Here is a 13204-nt window from a genome sequence, read left to right as displayed (position 1 = left end):
TACACAATATGATGTTCATAAATTTTTAATATATTCATAAATATACAATACATATAGTGACATAGTTTAACTTGAAGTAAAATGTACAAGTAAGCAAATGATGAACAACACAATGTTCACGAATGCACAATACATGAACATTGTGTTGAGAATTTGTAGACATCATATTGTGCATATATGGACAAGCCCTTGAGACAAAGGCAATTGTGTCTTTTCATCCACAAACAAAATTTGCAAGAAAGGCCCCTTGCAGTGCATTTTCATACTCTATTAAACCTATAGTGCAATTTTTTTGTGTTTTTGAAACTCTAAGTGCGATTCTCGATCCCTAGAATATATTTCAATTTTCAACATCCCCAATTAAACACTTTAACATATGTGTGTGCGTGCGTGCGTGCTAGAGAAATGATATGTTTATTGAACAATTTATCTGATTAAAATTCAATTCATAAAAACTTTGAATTAAAGAATAATGGGTTAATGAGTATTATATACTCTAAACTATTGCATGAAAGGGATCCTTGATCCTGAAATCCTAATATATGCAAAAATTCCTTTCAACTTTCAAATTCTGAGCACCTAAAACTTTGCTGTTAAGTTGAAGAATATGGTTGTTATTTTTAAGGGTCAAGATGAATGCCACATCAACATACGATTGGGCCTTACAATTATAAAAGTAGCGACCGTTTTTTTCAACTTAACCATAAAGTTTCAGGAACTTGAAATTTAGAAGTTAAAGGGAGTTTTTGCACATTTCAGGAGTTCAAGATCTACAATGTTATTTGCACAATAATTTAGGATCTATGGTATCCATTAACTCAAGAAAAATTTGTTATAGGTAAAAAAATCATATAGCCATATACTTGTAAATCTAGATGAAAAATATGATATTATTTATTATTTTATGATTGATATACTTTTAAATCTTGATGAAAAATATGACATTATTATTATTATTATTATTATTATATAATTATTTTTCTCTCAACACTCCTTATCTACTCTTTACATTCTACAACCTACTTACTTGGCTTATTGTTATCTTTATACATGTAGATTTCTTTTATGATAATATTCCATTGTCTCCTATAACCTTTACTCAACCTAAGGCTATGCAACAAGCTCGAAAGCCTGACATGCCATGCCCGGCCTAGCCTGATGATTTTTTGCTCATCCCATGCCTAGGAAAAACTACTTAAAAGCAAATGGGCATGGTTGGGCTGTGCTCAAACCTTGGGTTGGGCAAGGTCTAGGGTCGAGCTATCCAACCAATCAGCCTTGCTTGACCTAAGGGAATATATATATATATATATATATTATGTATAAATTAAAATGATGTAGTTTTGAGGAAGCATGGGATCATAGTGGTAATTTTCTTTGTTTGTTAGCAATGAAACCCTACAAACCTTCCTCCGTTTTCACTTACAATCACAGTCAATGACTTGTCTCCTCTTCTCTCCTCTCCTCAATTGCCATCTCCTTTCCTCAGCTACACCACCCCCTTGTTTCGCTTCATTGGTCGTTGGCACTCGAAAGCGTCATTCCTCATTCTGTCAACTTTGTTTGTCATTCCTCCCTCCGTTGCCTTCATCCATTGTGAGTGAGACTATAAGAGCTTTGCTTGTTTAAAAGCTTTGTTAATCACCCGTCTCGTGTTCTTACTGAGCTTCACCTATGAAATGTGAAGATGCAAATCCAAGCCATGGCTTCTGCTTCTGAGGCTTTGGATCTCTTTGATGTTGTTCATTGTTGCCCATATCAAAAAGGTATTAACTTAACTTTCTCTCTCTATCTTTTTGTTTCTCTATCTCTCTCTAAAACCTAAAGAAGAAGATGATGATGATGAAAGTGTTGTGGTTTGTGACTTGTAAGTTGTAGGAATTTGATACCAAATTTGGGCGACGATGCAGTATGTGGTGGGTTCAAGTTTTGGACATTTCTTCACTCATTCTCAAGGAAATTTCATTAAATAAAAATCATAAAAACTACACCTTTATTTTGGATAATGGCTTATGGATCTACTTGTTTTTCTTATTTATGCCTAGTGAATGATGGATATATTTTGTTTGCTTTGATTCCATGTTAAATTACCTTTTTTCATATTTATTTTTAGGTTATTGAACTTGAAATTGCTGTTCAAAAATGTCTTTTTTAGGGGGCTAATTTGAGTCCAAAATGTTTGATTAACTATATCGCTGTTGGAAGTCCAAAATTATGTTCAAGTCCAACAAACAAGCTTTCAAATGTCCCAAGAAAAAATTTGACATTCAACTCAACTTGCTCGATCTTTGCCCAACCCTACCCGCCCAACCCTCACATTAATAGGCATCTTTCAGGTAGGAATGGGCTTTAGGACAAGGTTTTTTTGCCGAAAGAGAATTAGGGCAGGGCAATGGACTAGGGGTCTACCTTATTTGACCATGCTGATGCACAAGCCTAACTCAACCCTTACTATAGTCGTGATATATATTCAAGTCTTTATTTTATTTCCCCAATTAAAAATGTTGAAGTTCTTGGATTCAAATCCTTTCTCCCCTCCTTTGGATGTTAACAAAAATAAGAATAGTCAATTATTAACAAAGAATTAGTGTATAACTTCCTAAACTAACAAGGGAAGTGAACATATCTCAATGCTATATATTTCCATAACTACAAAGAGAAAATCTTCTTGAAAACAAAACCACAAAGCCACAGAACATGAAGTTCTAATCCCAAAATATGACACCCTTATTTTTAGAAATAAAAAATTATCATGTATTAATAATAAAATCTTGCCAATTAGATATTGGGATCCTATTAAAACAACCAAGGCTTTCAAGCCTAAAACCATTTTCCATAAACTAAACAAAAACAAGAAGAGACTTCAATAAAAAAAACATGGCTCAACTCAAAATCAATAAAATAACTCTTTAAAAAAATTTTTGAAGGATCCCAAAACACCATACTTTATTAAATGCTTCAAAACCAATAGAATAGTAACTTAAATGCATATTCTCAAGTTATGGCAATAAACATAATGTAAACTAAACATGTGCGATACCTATAAGACAATTGAGTCATTGCTCAATACTCTAATGCCTTTTCTTGCGACCATTCAAAACCCTCACCTAAAAATTGTATGGGTAACAAATGAGATTTAATGTCTCAGTAATAATGAGAATTCTAAATCTACCACCAATAAACTAATTCAAGATTTCATTTCACAACATGTATTTACATAAATAATATTTTTCATAAAACTGTTCACAAATGAGTTTACAAAAGAGAATACTATTTTTATAAGTCAAAAGTATCTCAAAAATAATCATACAACAGGTGATGCTAACCCTAACCGGCCCCCCTTATATCTCCTATCCACATTATCCTGCAGCAGGAATCTAGGTTGAAGATACACTAGACCAAAAGTACAATGCCTACAAGACTAAACTCACCTCCTTACAAAAAAGGTGTTTAATGTCTCAATCTCAAATTAAGGGAAAGGAGCCCTGACAAGAAATGCCAATTATGAGATCATTAGTGATGGCTCATCATGTGACCAAAATAATAATAAAATCTCCAATACATCCACCTTAAACATATCATTCCTTATACTTCCTACAAGTACATCACATTCATAAACCGTTCCAAACACACAAGCATGCTTAAAAAGTTTAAATCATATTATTTTTAGTTCCAAAACAATCAAGCATACTTGACAGAATTAAACTATTATGAGAATTTATTTTCATAATACAATCATAATTCAATAAAAACTAGCATGCTTGAAAAGAATAAATTAACTTTGTGTGTGTGTGTGTGTGTTAGATATCACAAGCATACTAGACAGTTTAAAACGTGTATTTCCAGTCCAAAATCAATCAAATAAGCCATTAACTGGGTGCAACATTCCTAGAACTATATATATATATATATATAAAATAGTGTATAACAGTTTTTCAATATAAAAAGAACAGCCATTGTTATCTCTTTTTCAAACTAAAACTATACATTATGAAATGTTCACAAAACTACCAACACAATTGCTAGTCTAAATTTTAGGAGCCTTATAATAGTAGAACTGAATTTTTGTAACCCAACAATATCCAAATGAAGTTCCCAAAAATATCATTTTCTATCACTCACGGTCTCACTCGCGCTCCCTCAGGCACTGTCTCGCGGCAGTATAACAATTGGCACGAAGCATGAATGCCTAGCACCATCATAGCGTGTGTTTATAATACCCTTAAAACCAATTATATTGAAGAAAAAATTGCATATCGATCCTATGGAGTAAACTTATTTATAAATAACTCTTAAAAAATTTAGAAATCACACCTAGGTCCTTTGGGACTTAAGTGTAATTTGAAATTTGGGTAAAAAGACAATAATGCCCCTATTAAACATATATACATTACATCATTCAAATAATTTATAACTACTTCATCAATAATTTACAGCTATAACTTTATCTTTTTTACAAATGTAACTTCATATATACAGTAATTAAATTGATCAGTTTAATGACTGAATATGTAAAGTTACAATTGTAAAGAATTGAATTTATAGTTGTAAATTATTAGTGAAGTAGTTGTAAACAATTAATGTTAAACTTTGTTAGTAATACATTATTGTTTAACTATTAAATTTGAATATATAAAGTTACAATTGTAAAAAATTAAAAATTATAAATTACTGATAAAATAGTTATAAATTAATTATTTAATTGATGTAATATAGATTTAATATGGGTATTATTATCTTTACAACTTAATTTTAAATTATACTCAGGTCCCAAGGGACCTAATTGTAATTTCTAAATTTTGCAAGGCTATTTCTAAATAAGTTTGCTTTATGGAAATTATATGTAATTTTTTATTTTATTTATTTATTTACTTAGTTATTTAAAAAAATTAATTACTTTATATTTTTTTTTTAAACTCTATAAATATAAAAAATTTATATGTGGTTCGACATGTTATTCAAATAAAAAAGAATTGTATTATTTAAAGATATGCTAAATTAAAAAATTAGTTTAAATATTTTTATTTCTTCTTATCTGACCATATAATTTAAATCCTTTTTTATTTTAAATATTTTAAATATTCATCCTTTTTTTATTCTAAAAGTTATATCTTTCAATCCTTTTAGCGAAAATTGTCTTTATTCCACTAATTATATAATTAATTCTAATTATCATGAAATTTCATCCCAATATTATTTAAATCCTTAAAATAAAATTGGAATGTTACAAAACTCCCTCTTTCTCATGCAACATCACTCCTACATTCTAAACTCAACCCTCTCTCTCTGCTCAAGCATCATTCTCATTCCAAAGTCTTAATCTTCAACTTCGACACTCAAATGATCAACTCTAACCTTGGTCTCCAGCATGACATAGGTCCCTTGACCTCTATTCTATGTGCGCACACAGCACTATATGTGCACTATCGTCTATTCTATGTGGTACCCAATCCTGCCAACATCACTCTTCCTCAACTCTATCCCATAGTCATCATTGATTGTATTGTTAAATGGAAGGCTAGTGCTCTAAATTTGTAACTATGATTAGTAGTTTTTGATTTTATATATGTGGTTTTTCATATCTATGTGGTACTTGTTCATCTCCTTCATGAGAATTTTTCTCTTATTTTTCATATCTACAATTTTTGTTTTTTTATTTTGTATTATATTTTATTTTTGTTTTTTTCCCTCTTAAATTCTTGAGGGAAGTATATTAGACATAATGGCTTATGATATTATATTAAGTTTAAGTTTTGATGATGACAAATATAGTTGTATTAACATAGGTAATATGTTTGAGAATATAGAAGAGTTAACTATATGTAGTAGTTGTTTTCTTTTATATATATATATATATATATATATTAGTTGACTATAACTATAGAATAAGTTTTTTAAAGTGTTTTTACTTATATTGTCATACTATAATGAAATTTGAAAAAAATAATTTGGTCCTCAATAGTTATTTTATCGTATCATATTTTTTCTCATCCTAAATTGATTATATATCCAGAGCGATCAAAGTGTTATTTTTCATAACTTAATATTTACAATATATATAAGAATTTTTATATGCATGACATGATATAATAACTTTTATACTTACCCATGCATATTGATACTTGGATTAACCACTTTATTCTTGACATATTATTGAAGGCTATCTAAAGTAGAAATATGAGTGAGTATGAAGAGGAAACCATTTGAATAATAATCATTAGCATGCTTCACTCAAGAATGAAGAACACAAAGATAATGAGAAAGATGATCTGATTGGAGCTCAAGTAAATGAAGAATTACAAGCTGGATCCATCATAGCCTTAATCTTGATAAGTATAATATCATTAGGCTTTCTAATCTTTATGTTAAATTCATTGTTTTATATGCATCATAACATATAGTTTAGTTTTAAAATAAATAATGAGATATAACCTTGATATTATTTTCAATCAATTATATCTCACAAGATTTGAAAATATTTCTCTTAATATTATTTGAAAATTAACTCCATAAAGTTTCTTAAAATTTATATTTACTCAAAGTGAATTATGTTATTAACATTTGAAATTCATTAAGAGTTTGGGAGATATTTAGTTTTGACCTTAATTCAATATTTTCTCTATATCTCTTAATATACAAATCTATTAATGTGAAACTTCTTTCTTTTAAAAATAGACTTATAAAGCTTTTTAAAGACATCTATTAATTCAAAATAGATTTTATATGAAGTAGACATAATTTTTTAATTTGGCTGTTTAAAACTTCTAGTACTCAAAAAAGCCCTACTGACCTTTGCTCACGTTTTTGATCATATATCTCAAAATACTTTGATTTTTGAGTGGATATTATTTATTTGACAACTAGACATCGATAACTTTCTAACCATAGGTCATTTTTCCGATTGGACTTAAAATAAAAGAGTTATGATTGTTAGAATTTGACCCATAAAGTGTGTTATGGAAATGTGCCTTTAGCACTGGTGTTGTGCTATTAACACCAATGCTATTACTTCATTTTTGACTAAAAACCTCTCTTTAGCACTCGTACTAAGTGTTAACACCTATTGATATTTTAGCATCAGTACTACTTTTCTACACCAATACTAATCCTTATTTCTTCAAAAATTCTGGCGTCTTTTTACTTGTTTCAATGGAAAGCTTTGATATATCTCTTTACCCCCCTGTTCAACTTGCTCTCTGAAAGAAGTCATCTATGTTATTTTAACACATATGCTATTTATTAGCATCGGTACTATTCTTCAAAGCTTTAAATAGATGATTTTTTGTTCAATTCACATTAACACCGATTTTTTATCAACAACTGTGCATAAATTCGCATTTGAAAAAAACACTTATTTCCATAAAATGAAAAAATCATCATCATTTACAAAGAGCCTTGTATTGGTACTATCAAAATAACACCTATGTTATTTTCATTATATTGTCATTTTTTTCTCATCACAGCATCGATACTAGTGCAAATAGCACCAATACTAAATTGATTTTTCATGCTCTGTTTTTTCTCAATTCTAAACTCTTTAAAACTCATTTCTTAGCTATTCTTTTCATCTGCAATCTATTCTTAATAACCTTCTTAGAATCTATCTAAACACAATTAATTACTTGGATCATGCTCTTTGTGATTTATTCTTGATTTACACCACCTGTGCCAAAATGCTTCACCAGTATAAATCTTCACCTACTTTTGTCAGAGCATTAAATGCGTAAATGTCATTATATTTGTTTATAGCTCTAACACATAAAATCCATCTGAAAAGCTACCAATTCCCTACTATCTTTTTTGGGTGATAGTACCATATGCAAGAGAACTCTGCGAAAGCACTAACAGACTTATACTTTATAAGAAGATCAGAAGAGAGAAGGGAGACTACTCCAATGCTATTTTCAATAAGTTTAATGGATCATTTATAAATTTCAACTATAAAAAGACTCATCTATGAAGATCGAAGAAGAGAAGTGAGTGGCACAGCGTGATCTCAATACCTTCGATTACTCTCTATATGTCTTCAATATTATTATACTTCAAGTATTCATCAACTCAGTGAATGAGTTTGTATCCGGACCACTTTGTGATCAAAATCTCTCTATTATTTATCTAAGCAAACTTAAGATCAGGGAATCTTAAGTGAAAAGTAAAATACCTCTGTATGGGGGAGAGAAACAGACTTATAAATCTGAGCGATTGCAAGTGGCTTCACAAGTTTTCGAATCGAACTTGTGAGTTTTTTGTAAAGGAGCGTAATACAGACATTAAGTCTGAGATTGTACTGTGACTTCACAAGTGCCAAATCGAACTTGTGGTTATAGTGAAAAATCTCATAAGGTTCTTGAGGACTAGACGTTGGCCAAGTAGATTGGGTTGACTTAGGATTAAATTTCCTGTATTGCTTGTTATCTCTCTCATCTTATTAGCTCTGTTTATCCTTTCATCATTCATATTTAAGTTTCTATGATCAAGAGCTTTAAGCAAAAAATCAAAGAATACCCAATTCACCCCATCTTGGATGACCGACATATCTTACAAAGTAGAGAACAAAAAAACAAAAAAAAAAAGACTAGAGTAGTAGAGACAATATGCAAATATGAAATTAATAACAATTGATGATAAAAAAAAAAGACTAGAGTAGTAGAGACAATATGCAAATATGAATTAATAACAATTGATGATAAGGTCTTTCATTCAACAATTCAATGCAAAACAAAGCCCGTATTTAAAAAAAATGCTCATATATATATAATATATAGTGGTTATTTCCAATAACCATTGTATAGTTGCCAATATATGGGGGTTAAAAATTGCTATATTGGCTCAAAGAATATATAGATAGAATATATAGCGGTTAAAAATTATTATATATAACAAAAATAATCACTATATAGTAATGATTCCCCAACAAAATCTTTCTCCACCCCTCCAATAAAAACTCTAATAAGCTCTTTCAAGTTTCATCCCCCCCCTTCTTGATATTATTATGGGGTAGAACAATCTGACAACAAAATTCTTGTTATTAGAATCCTTAAATAGTACTAAAGCTTTCATCAAAATTTCTTCATATTAGAAATAGATTGTAACGTAGGGTAAGGAAGTTATACTCACTATTTATCAAAAAAAAAATGATCTAGAAGCAAATCTTAATTAGCCTGTTTATAAGGAAAGTGAGATAGGTGTTCGGGACAATCTCTTGTTTGATTGGGGGGAGGAGAGGATATGAGAGATTTTAATGAGTTTGATTTAAAAAAAAATAGCTAAGTGGGCTTATAAAATTTTACTAAATAAAATAGATGTAAGATAAAGAGTAAACAAAATTAATTTAAAGCTTATTTTAACCTTCACCAATTTTTCAATCGAATTTATTAAAATCTCTCATCCCTTCAATTCCTCCTACAACCAAACACACTAGACTCGAAGTGTCATCAATGTATTTCAAGATAACAAGTGACTCACTATTGCCTTATCACTCTGCAAGATAAGTACTAAAAAAACTTTTTGTGGACTGGATTATTCTTCAGTAATAACTTACTTTTATTTGATCAATGTGCTTCACCACCCTTGTGTTCCTAGAGAACCACTTGGTAGTCTTGGTTAGCTTTCTCTTCCATTTATGTTGCTGTTTTCTCTATGGTTGATCACTTTGTAGCTATGTGAGGGGATTTCATAGAAGTTCTTCCCCAGCTTGGTTCAACTTTTTATTGTAAATAACAAGTACGTCAAGTTGCCAACTGCAACCACACTGGAAATGAAGAAATACTTTCATTTATGTATCAAATCTTTAATTTTTTTTTATTACCCATAGGTATCCTTTTATTGAAGGCAATTCTATTCAAGGCATTGTTGGGTACTAATTTTAAAAACACCTTTTTCAATGAGAATTCAAATATTAATTTACCATTTTGTGAGAGACAATATCCTTCTATTAGACCTAACTTCATTTAGTCAAATTTTTCAATTAAAAACTAATAATCAAGTGAAATTGGACCTGTTACTAAGTTATGTGAAGCCCAATAAATTATGGGCCTTAATTTGCTTGTTGCGCGAAGGGCAAGCACTTGGCCCAACAAAAAGAAAGAAAGAAAGAATTATATTTCAGTATCAATCATGAATATATCAATATTAATTCAAATATTAAAATATAAAATGTAAAATTTCTAGTAAGTTGTACTATTTACAAGTAAAAAAATGTTAGAAGCACAAATCTTTTCTTGATTTTCATGCAATGCATGAGGCTAAACTAATTCATATTTTTATAATTAAGTCATTCTAACATTTTTCTAATAATTTATTAAAATTATATAATTAAGTAAATTTAACGTTAATATTGAAATTGTGTGGGTTGTAGGCAATTATCTTTATATGCCTATAAATTCTATCAATAAATAATTAATTGGTTAATATTAATAGGTATGAGACACTGCATTCAAGCAGATGCGTGATCTCTCCATAAAGTTGGCATGGTTCTTCTTGCGTATCTTTTTCTTCTTTTGAATTATACACAAAAAATCACATATATTTTTAAATTAATTATAGGTCATTTTACCTCTCAATTTTAAAGATTTTCTTCATCATCACCTTAATATTAAACCGTTAGTTATTAGTGAGTCTTACTATTTTTTAATATTTTTTATTAAGTGCTTGTTGGTTAAGAAATAATCAATTTTTTAATTAAAAATCAATTAATCAAAAAAGTATCCAAACATCATCTTTTTCAGTTAATAGATTGTCAGGGAATAATTGATTTTTTTTCCTGTATTTGTGAGCTTGAGAGAAAAAGGTGATAAAAAAGCATTGAAAAAAATTATAAAGAAAAACCCAAGAAAAAATTATAAGAAAGATACAAAATTTAATAAAAATAAAACCAAACTCTCTTCTTTTTTTTTATAGTAAAATTCAAACTTTGGATCCTCAAAAAAGTTGCTAGCATAAGTTCCTGTTAACTACCACCCTCTACTTAGCACTAACTATAAAACTAATTCAAATAAAATATTTATTAGTAGAGAAAATTTAATTTAATTTAAAATTTAGAATCATTACAAAGATTGTTGCAAAGAAGGAGAAAGATTTTGTATCATTTGTTATATTGTTGCATTTTTTATATTGCCAAAATTTCAAGACCACTTAACAATTTCGCTAGATATAGCTCATATCCATGATATCATTAGAGATCAATTTGTGTATTATCATCTTTATTAGCTATTGTAAATTGATGTTTGTTATTTAAGAATTAAATCTTTCTCTTTTATTAAATTTATTTGACCTAAGATATATTGAGTTATTTTATTTACATAAATTAAATTATTAATATTAATATAATTTAAATTATAAAAATCATATATGTAATTGAAATAATTTATTTTACTTCTTAAATAAAATTTAATAGATTTAATAATATTAGATATAAATTTATCAATAATTTAATTTTGAAAAGAAATATCTTTTATGGTAATTTACACAGCTAAAATTGATTCTGAATAAATTATTCAAACATCTTTAATTCTATTAAAATTAATTTTAAAAAAATAATATTTTAAATAGATTACGTTATAACATAATCAATTATAATTAAAATTAACTATTTAATCAATTATTTTCATAATTAATTATATCCAACTGAAATCCAAATGGACCCTAGGTTAAGGGTCATTTTTGCCCCTCAACTTAAATATTTCATAACACAAAATATTAAAAAATATGTGAGGCCCATTAGTAGTTAATTAATGGTGAGAAAATGGCAGGATGATAATAGAAAAAATTTTTGAAGTTAAAGGACATAATTGACTCATAGTTGAATTTAAGGACATTTGTAACTTTTCACATATAGTTCAAGAAAAAAAATGACCCTTAATTAATATTTTTTTGGTTAAGGTGTATTTTTATTTCTAAATTTTTTTTAGGAGCAATTTTACTCTGATACTAATAAGTGATATAATTTTATTTCTGAACTATTTTTCCTATAAGCATTAGCGACCTTATAGAAGGATTTTTTTTAGTACCATACTAATGAGTACAAGGATAAAATTGCTCTTCGAAAAAAGTTTAAGAATAAAAATCCATCGTAACTGTTTTTTTTTTTTTTTTAATGAGAGTATATCTTTGATTCTTTACTTTTGAGATGGGTTTTATTTCAGTTTTTTATGAGACATAAGGAATACATTCAACCAACAACAGAATCTAATGTCTGATGAAAGATAGACAACCGAAATCAAAGCTAAACCGAAAAGGAAACCAGAAAACTGAAGAACGGAGGAAGAACAAACATGAAGCAGGAGCCACGTACCGCATTAAACACGTAGAGAGAAAGTCTCTCCTCTCCTTCCAACTCCTTTTCTTTAGTGCACATTATTAAAATTCAATTCAACTTGTCCGGTTAAACCAATTAGTTGTTAAATTAATATTTTAATCAGTTTAAGAAAATGCTTTCATTATACTTCTATGCTAGAATATATCATAAGCTAGAAGTCAACTTTTTGTTTCTTTCGTCATTCATCACTTCTAATTCAAAAAGTAGTTAATGATAAAAGCGACCATTTAATTAGTTTTTATTTATTGTAATTTCTTTTGATTTGTATGTTCCTTTTTAATTAAATAAACAAATAATAAAAGAAAATATTTTATTTATGATCAGTTTGAATATGGTTCAATTATGGTACGGTTTTGATCCATTAATTCTTAAATCAGTATCATGATTAATTTAATGATCGGTCTAGTTTTCAATACTTTAATAAAAAAAAAATTGGTTTGCTTTCGATGGTTTCTAGGTAACACTGGCATTCTAGAGCTTGAACTCAATGTCTATGATTAAGAGGATATGACTTTCTTAGAGTTAAACTGCGGTATTATGTGACATAGTGTGTGTGTAATAATAGATTGAATTTAAGATTTTAATGTTTTTGAAAAAAAAAAAAAGATGAGTTGGTGGGTTAACTTAAATAACTATTAAGCCACGCTCATTGGGTTGGGTTTGAAAAATATCAACCCATATTAAAATGGACTAGTCTAACTCAGTCCATTTTAAATCCTAACTCATGTGCCAATCCATGTTATATATATATATATATATATATATATGACATGACCAGGATTGCCACCTAAAGGCCATAACACTTTTGTAATTTATTTGTTGAAGAAATGTGAAAAGTGTAAAATGCCGCTGAAATCTCATGATTTATTTTTATTCTTTTTTTAAAGA

Source organism: Prosopis cineraria, unplaced genomic scaffold (assembly GCF_029017545.1).
Source record: "Prosopis cineraria cultivar Desert tree isolate PC_DT_omini unplaced genomic scaffold, ASM2901754v1 PC10, whole genome shotgun sequence".
NCBI classification, from domain to species: domain Eukaryota; kingdom Viridiplantae; phylum Streptophyta; class Magnoliopsida; order Fabales; family Fabaceae; genus Prosopis; species Prosopis cineraria.
This window is presented reverse-complemented; position numbering follows the sequence as displayed.